At 37.0% G+C, this 8,429-nt stretch overlaps 1 protein-coding gene across 3 annotated transcripts in view; it reads left to right on the top strand.

Moving 5' to 3' along the window:
• The first annotated feature begins 1,104 nt into the window (after window positions 1-1,104).
• Window positions 1,105-8,429, top strand: part of MCTP2 (multiple C2 and transmembrane domain containing 2) — a 268,641-nt gene continuing 261,316 nt past the window's right edge. For 2 of the 3 annotated variants that reach the window (XM_069098512.1, XM_069098510.1), the window contains exon 1: window positions 1,105-1,443. The gene's annotated coding sequence lies outside the window, so the exon portion shown is untranslated. The remainder of the gene's footprint in view (window positions 1,444-8,429) is intronic. The other variant, XM_069098511.1, reaches the window with a different exon arrangement.

Here is an 8,429-nt window from a genome sequence, read left to right as displayed (position 1 = left end):
GTATAACTAGCAGTAGGACATTTTAGTCATTTTTTTAACATTAGTCTGAATTGTTTCCTGCTCAATAAATATTTTGTGTTGGGGCTGTGTGGATAAGAGCAGAAAGAGCAAGGAATAAAGGAAGAAGGATTAAAGGGATGAAGAGTTAAAACAGGGAAATACATGTAGAGAAACAGGGGGTAACAACTACACCAGTAATGGTGAAAAAAGAGTTGGTTCTGAGTTCACAGGACTTGGGTTTCAATCCCAGTTCTGCTGCTTCCTACCTCTGTGGCTTGGGTAAATCGCTTATCTCTTAGTTTCAGTTTCCTCCTCTGTAAAACAAAGAGGATATACTATATCCTGTCCCAGGGCCCTTTCAGCTCTAAACCTAAGATCCTATGATTAAGCCTTGCCCCCTTTCAGTTTCTAGTCAGTAAATGGTGTTCCTATAATGCTTTTTCTATAGAGATGTGTGAGAATAAATAAATAAATTATGCTAATTAGCATTTACACTTTATATGCATTCTCTCATTTAAACCTCACATCAGCCAGGCACTATTATTACATTTTTACAGAAAAGAAAATTTGAGCCTAAAAGAACTAGGTCTATTGACAGCAAAAATTTGCTTGGTTCCCCCAAGTACTCTTCACTTTTGGTCCTTGTTTAAGTGATTTGTTCCAGGTCACATTGCATCGTAGGCAGTATTTGAACTCAGATCTGCCTAATTTCAAGTGCAGAATTCTATTCACTGTGTGGTCTAGCTAATAGCCTAGGCGTTGTAAATGAAAGCCCTACAAAATGGAATTTAGTTCGTACATTGTTGAAAGCTTCGAATTCAAGGAGCATTTGTTTAGCGTGTCTGCCCTATACAAGGTGCCAGGGCTACAAAAACAAAAATAACCCAAGAAAACAGAATTACAGTCTCATATACTGTTAGACTTTTCAGGTATTTATTCCCGTGAGCCAATCCAGACGTATCCAGCCTGAAATAGTCTCTCTTCCTGATCCCTCTGTGGAAATCCAGGCACCTGAGAGTATGGTAGACTAGCAGACGCACGTCTGTCTTTTTGGTCGGAGGAAATTTAAGCTTCTCGGGCCGGACTGACTGTTCCCCTTTAAGAGACTGCTCGCGTGTGAGCGAGTGAGTGTGTGTTTGTGTGTGTGTGTGTGTGTGCATGTGTTAGTGCTGGGAAGTTGCAGCTGTTGGTCGTGATGCCTGCTCCGCTGCCTCCCCTTTCGCCCCTCCCGCCCGGCAGCCCGAGTCCCTTGGGGAGAACCTTGGCAAGCTCTCCCCATGCATGAGCGGCAGCGGCCCCAGCCGCCAGTGCGAGACGAGCAGGTGAGCTGAGCGCGGAGTTTTCCGACCAGGTTGCACGGCTGGGGCGGCAAGCTGAGCGCCCTTCCCCGGAGCTGGAGCCTTTGGCTCTGCTGGGTTCCTGACGAGACCTGACATTAGGCAGGTAAGGCAGGTACCTTGCACTCGCTCGGATCTCTATCGGTGCGGGAACTGGATGGGAGACTGACTCCCCGATTTCGTAGCGGACATGGGGAGAAAGTTGGTGATGGCAGAGGGGGACTCGTCCCTTTCAGATGCTGCCCTGTTGGGGCTCTGTGGCTGCAGGTTGCCTGAAGCGCTTTTAGTACAGCTAGCACTGACTGGCAAGGCAAAATCTCCGACAGAAAAGGTGTGCTGAGAGTTGGAAGAGGACATGGGACTATTGAATCTGAGTTAAGGGAGGGAAACTACGGGAGAAAGGAGCTTAAGTCCACGGGATCTTCTTTGGCGCTTTTAAAAGCATATAAACCGAGCCCACGGTGAGCGTTTAGGGACCGAACCACTGTAAAAAAAAAAAACCCTCTACTTTCCCTTACTGTGAGGTTAGATTATTAACCCAGATTCGATGACTTTGAGGCTTACCCCAAGAGTAGACCCGGTGAATCCACTTTGAATAGGTCTGTCTTTGGGAGATTTCATTTGTTTAGCAACATATGAGTAGAAAACACTATTACGACTTCCTCAGTGCCGACTCTCAGGAAAACTATAAACTATGTATTGAGCCAGACTTAATGTATGTAAAGGTTTAAATTACTGTGTCTACCACTCCGGACAACATTCATATTTGCTAATCAAATCTTGCATTATCGAACTTTAAACCAACCGAATTTTCACAATGTTTTATCTTGTCTAAATAAAGTTTAGAGGAAGTCTTAGAGGTGTGAAGATCTAGACATTTAAAAGTATGAACAGGAAGTAATATTTAGCATAGTCATGGTGGAGTATTTAAAACTCTCTCTCCTATAAAACCTGCTTCAGGAATATGCAGGTTTTTTGTTGATTTGACTTTTAGTTCTCCCCTGAGTATTTGTTTTTGTTAGACTAGTGAGACTTTAAAAATCTGACACCAGGCAACTGTTAGTGATTGTCTTCTTTGATACTGAAGTATAAAGTTGTTTTAGAAATTAATCTCTATGTATGCCAAGGTAATCATCCATTTGGTAAACTGTCTAGAAAGCTTTTTAATCTGTCTTAAAATGCTTAAACATTGAGACATGATGGCATCTCTTACAGAGTTTGAAGGATATGTTGTGGAAATGTCAGATTCTAAGGAGATAGTAAATGTTTTATCAAATTGAAAGCATATAATAAAATGTTAAGGAACAGTATTTTATGAGAATACAAGCATGTGTGTGTGTGTGTGTGTGTATTCTCATATGAATATTATTCATTCTTACCTGATATGGGTAAATTTTTTTTTATCCTATTCTTTTTCTACTGGGTGGGGCAGACCCTGTGGTACAGATGCTAATCTGTCCATGCCTTCTCACCTTGTGTGACTCTTGTCAATGTATTTCCTGTAAATCCTCCTTAAGTGTTTCACTTAGTGTACTCTTGATTTCATGACGTGTTGTGGGTACCAACAGAGTATGTGGGCTGTCCATTGGTTTTTACCATTGGCTTACCTTTTCTGATCATACATTACTTTAGGATAACATATTTTACACTTCTTTTGAACCCCTTTTCATACGCTCGATTATGGTTTGGTTTATTCATATAGATCATGCATGTCTCTGCCCTTTATGTGACCTGAAGCTCTAATTCTTCAGAAACTATAACTTACTCTACTTCATAGCTATATTGTGTCATCTCAAGAATATTGGGGTGAAAAGATGGGCCTTTGTTTAGTGGGGAAGCTTTGGGTTGTTAGGAATGTTGTACAATATTAAAATACAATCTAAATTCTCTACTCTTTTCATCCTATTGAAGTCTGGTTCCTGTTGATTGTCCATCTGCAATGATTATCTAAGATAATAATGTTGAGATTAGTTGGGTGGTTTCTCCAACTCTTTATCATAGACCTAGGCAACCAGAATGTAAGTTCTTACTTTGAATAAGAAAATAAATGGCAAATTTGAAAGATAGTATTATTTGTCATATTTCTATAAGGTTTCAGAAAGATCTAAAATGCAACTAGAAATCTGCAGTTAGTGACTTTACAGGTAGAATTCCTACACAGTAATATTTTTGTCATAATTAGATTTTATTCCTATGAAATAGAGGTCACTATTGTTACTTAGAAAATTAAAATATATGCAACCTAATATTTATTGGCAGAATTTTGATGAGATATTTTTCAAACTTGTCCTATACCTTGATTGGTGGGAAAAGGCCAGAAATAGTATAGCAAAACAAGAAGAAATTCAGAATTTATTAAATTTATGGTTTAAATAAATGATCTTCAATGGTCTGACCTGAAAATTGTTTTAGCAGATATAATCTCCTTGACAAAACTCATTCACCATAAAACAGGAAAGGACAGTAACCTTTAAGAATTCCAAAGAGTGTTTTCTAATGGAAGCAGGGTATTTGTTTACAACTTCCTAATCACTGTATATGGTTCCATTCTAAAGTAGAGGTTTTAGATTATTCAATAAATATAGTTTCATATCTGCCGGACATATTGAATAGGATATTCTACCTGCATCAAATTTGATGCTAGCTTCTAGTATTTTCATTTGGCTATAAAATAAATTACACCCAGAATAACTTGTTAGAAAACTTGAAAACCTTTACGGAAAAGAATTGTCCTGATAATATTACTTTGGATTAAAATTGTCTTCCAAGGAGACTGATGAAATAGTGGAGCTGTCCAGAAAGACGAAAGAGTAAGAGCATAATAAGAAGGAACCCTTGTCCTTAAGATACCAAGTAGAAGAATAATCAAAAGACCTAATTCTGTTTCTAGATGTACTACTAATCCCCTCTCTGTGCTTTGGTCAGTCATGTCATTTTTCTGAGCCTCAGTTTCTACTGGAAAATGGGTTTTCAATAGATAACTTATTAAGTTCCTTCTAGCTTCAAAACTATACATATATAATTTTTTTTTTAGATTTTTCTTTTTGCTTTTTGGAGGGGGGAAGGTAGGGCAATTGGGGTTAAGTGACTTGACTGAGGTCACAAGGCTAGTTTTTGTGTTAAATGTCTGAGACTGTATTTGAACTCAGTTCCTCCTGACTCCAGGGCTGATGCTCTATTCACTGTGCCACCTAACTGCCCCCCAAATTTTCTTTTTCTAAATACTTTATATTTTGAACAAAGAAAACCACTGTTGGGCATATAATAAGGTAGGAGAAAGAGAAAGTGATATATGCCAACCCAAGGTCAGACTCTTCTTATGGGACCTTTCCTTGACTTGGATCAGCACAATTCTTCCTTCTCCATCATTATTTTGAATACTCTTGAATTATGCTACTGGTGGGGGCTCAATAACCTTTTCCTCTGAGAAGTTTTTTGCAGTTTAATTTGAATGCCAGAATCATAGATGACAGACTAATAAATGTTATACCTGGAATCAATCTTGGAAATCCATCTAGTGAGTAATTTGATGTCTAGAGGCATCAAATTTAGTTTTGACTTTAAATCAACCTTTAGCACCATTAGTGTCTGAGAAAGGACTAATGCCACACTATACAGATTTTTAATACAGTGCTTTTTCCATTTCCATAGAAGAACTGCATTTTTATTTTATTTAAGAGATTTAAGTCTTGTCTTCAAAGTCTCCCTAGAATAATAATACCCTGCAAGTTTTCATGACTAATATTATATTCAGTAAATATATTTAACATATTAGTGATGATACCAATAATGTTAGGCACCATTGGTGTTGATATCATACATTACCAATATATGTGAATTTTGTTCTTGATTGTGGCCCTCATTCTTTAGAAAACAGTCTGTTTTGATGATCACAGGTAATTTTAGTTCAATTAGAAAGGGAAGTCCACTTCCAAGAAGAGAATCCCATGAATCAGTCAAATTCTTTCCTTCTGTGCACAAATAGACTAGCAAGAATAGTGAGGTAAGTGTAAGCTCTAATATTTGGAGGCAGGGAATGGGGTAGGGAAGGTTTCCTGGAGAAGATTATACCTTACTTAAGCCTTGAAAAGAGAAAAAAATCTGAGAAGTGAGGAGAAGGGAAGGCCATTCTAATCATGGGGGATGGCTTGTGCAAACACACAGAGCTAAGACATAGAAAATCAAATTAATGAAAGAGCTTTATTATTGTGGGTGAAATGGATTTTAAAAGTCATTTTTCTATGGAGTAAAGGGGTCTTCACAGATGATTTGATGTAAAAAATAGGTCTATTTTAACTTATTTCTACTATTTAGATTGTAAGTTCCTTAAAGGCAGGGCACTTGTCTCTAGTGCCTATAACAGTACCTGACATGTTGTAGCAGCTTAATAAATCCTTATTGATTGAACAGTTAAAAATTGTAAATAAAGAAACATACCATACACTCAAACTAAAAAAGTGAAATGTAACATGGACAAATATAATATTCCATTTTTAGATTAAAAAAAATAAACTGCATAAATGAGGATGGGGATCCTGATTTGACCATTTACTACTTGTATGAGTATGTGCAAGCACCAACGATCCTTCCAACTCTAAATTCTATGTGTTTACTCTAAATCCTAAAGTCTCTGCATATGAATTAATCACATTACATATAATGATCATATAACAAATTCTTGAATTTGTATTCCCTTACTATAATTTATATAAATTTTGTGAAAATGTTACCTGAAACCAAGAAATTAACAGAGTAGTAGCATTAGTTTTGGTGGAGGGAGGAGAATAAATAGAGAAAGAGATCATAAGATAATCTTTGGTAAATCTTCCAAACATTTTCGGGAATTTTTGATTATGCCACACATTTTATATGAGTCTCCAAATCATGTGAATTGAAAACTTATTAGCAAATAACAATGTCTCACTTCAACCACAGACACCTACATTGTTGGGACATTCATATACCTTTTTGTCAAGATGAAGATTTCAATGTAATCTATATTTTGATTATCCTGCAAGTGACATTTTACTCACATTTCCACTTTCATCAGACCAGAATATTTGACTGATTCTTCTTCCATCAAAAAAGCCTCCTTCTTTATAAAGCACTCATTCTTTTTAACCTTGCTTGCTTTTTGATGGTTTCACTCACTTCCTTATATGTTTAATATTTTGAGTCATTCAAAAGACCTTGGCAATGGTTATCCTCAGAATTTCAGACCTGTCTAAACAAGTAACATTTCTTCTGACATTTTCTTCACCTTCCCATGTGAGCTGGTACCTAAATACCTAGTTTTACCAAGTCTTTGAGGCATGGAAGCTTTGGATTAAATAGGATCATAAAGATTATTTAGTGTAACCTTGTCATTTGCATGGGGGTGGAGGGGCAGTGGAGTTATCCAGAAATGTGGTACATTAGCAGTTTACAGAGCAAATGTGGAGAAAGGTACACAGCCAATTGCCTTTAAACAACATAAACTATTTATGTGTGAGGGGGAAAAAAGAGACTTTGCAGGTAGGGTGTGGTTCTGGTCATTAATAACAAATTGGTTTTTGAGACATTTCCTTCACTAACTTGTTCCTCCCCATTTCCCAGGCTTCTGTTTTAGGTAATTTTTAAAATTTATATTCAGCTGCTCAATTACTAGAGTTTTGAGATTATTGCTTTTACTCAATGTTCTGTGTCAATATGTGCTGTTGTTTGAATCATAATTTTTTTTCTCACAGTGGAAGAAAGCTCTTACTAAATACATTGAAATAACTATTCGCTTCTTAAAACTGAAAACAATTTCAATAACTTTTCTGTTCAGAAAGGATGGTGAGGAATAAAGCAAATAAAAAAGGCGTCATATGTGGTGATTTTATTTTGCTGAAATACATCCATTTTCTTCCCCTCAGTTTCTCCATAGTCTGTTTCCAAAACTAACTTCTCTTTCAAGCGAAACATTTCCTAATAAATGTCTAAAATAATTCTGACTTTCTTACGCAGTACAATTAGTTATCTATTCTTCTTTGGAGGCAGCATAGAGCAAACAGTCCTGAACTAGGAGTCAAGACTTGATTTCTAATCCTGATTTGGCCAAGGCCATTTTCATTAAATAATTTCAATTCTGTAGGACCCTGTTTCCTTGTTCTTTCTAACTCAAAGATAAAACAGTATTCTCTGGGGTTGTTTTTATTGTGATATCAGGCCTGAATGCAGAAGTGAAATCCTTAGAAAAAACAGATATTTTTGAACTGTATGAGAGACAAGTGTGTGTGTGGGGGTGGCCCTTGGGAAGCGCTTGGACAGAGACAAAGAAGCTGAGACAGGTAGGCAAAGAGATAGTCAGTATCACAGAGAGTTAAGCATAATCACAGAGAGACAGATAGGCAGAGAGATACACAGATACAAAAGTAAGAGATGCACAAGCATACAGACACCCACACCCACATCCCCTGTGTATGTCTGGCATAATCATTGTCTGCCTTGATTGATTGATGTATTCCTTTGGTGACATTTCCAGCTATGTGTAATGATGACTAAATGTAACTGGATACTTTTGGTAAAGTTGTCCTTCACCTGACCCAGGTGATGCAATAACTTTATCTCTCCAAAAGAAGCTGTCTGTGGATCAAGCCAAGAAATCATTTGTTTTAAGTAGATACTAGATTATAGTTTGTTCACATAAGATATAGTCTTCATTTTGGTTTTAAGATAATATATTTTCTCCTGCAGGTGAAAATGTATTGGCATTTCAAGGTCCAAACAAAAACACGTGGGTGCTTGTTGGGGGGCATGGATGTTGTGATTTCATTGATGACAGTGATCTTTCTTATGGGGGATCTGGGTCTACCAGTGTAGATTAGTAACTATTTTACAACTTCTAATGTTAGCCAGTAGCTTGGGGCACTGAGAGTGACTTTTCCAAAATATCCCACAGCCATGGTGAGGCAGAGGTGAGATTTTACTATGAGATACTTTTGGTTTTTTTTAATCTAATACTCTTGAGTCTTGGTACAACAATAGAGTTAATTCTGGAATTTAGATAGATAGATAGATAGATAGATAGATAGATAGATAGATAGATAGATAGATAGATAGATAGATAGA

Source organism: Petaurus breviceps, unplaced genomic scaffold (assembly GCF_028583685.1).
Source record: "Petaurus breviceps papuanus isolate PSGF00001 unplaced genomic scaffold, PetGlider_PUasm1.0 37, whole genome shotgun sequence".
Classification (NCBI taxonomy): domain Eukaryota; kingdom Metazoa; phylum Chordata; class Mammalia; order Diprotodontia; family Petauridae; genus Petaurus; species Petaurus breviceps.
This window is presented reverse-complemented; position numbering and strand designations above follow the sequence as displayed.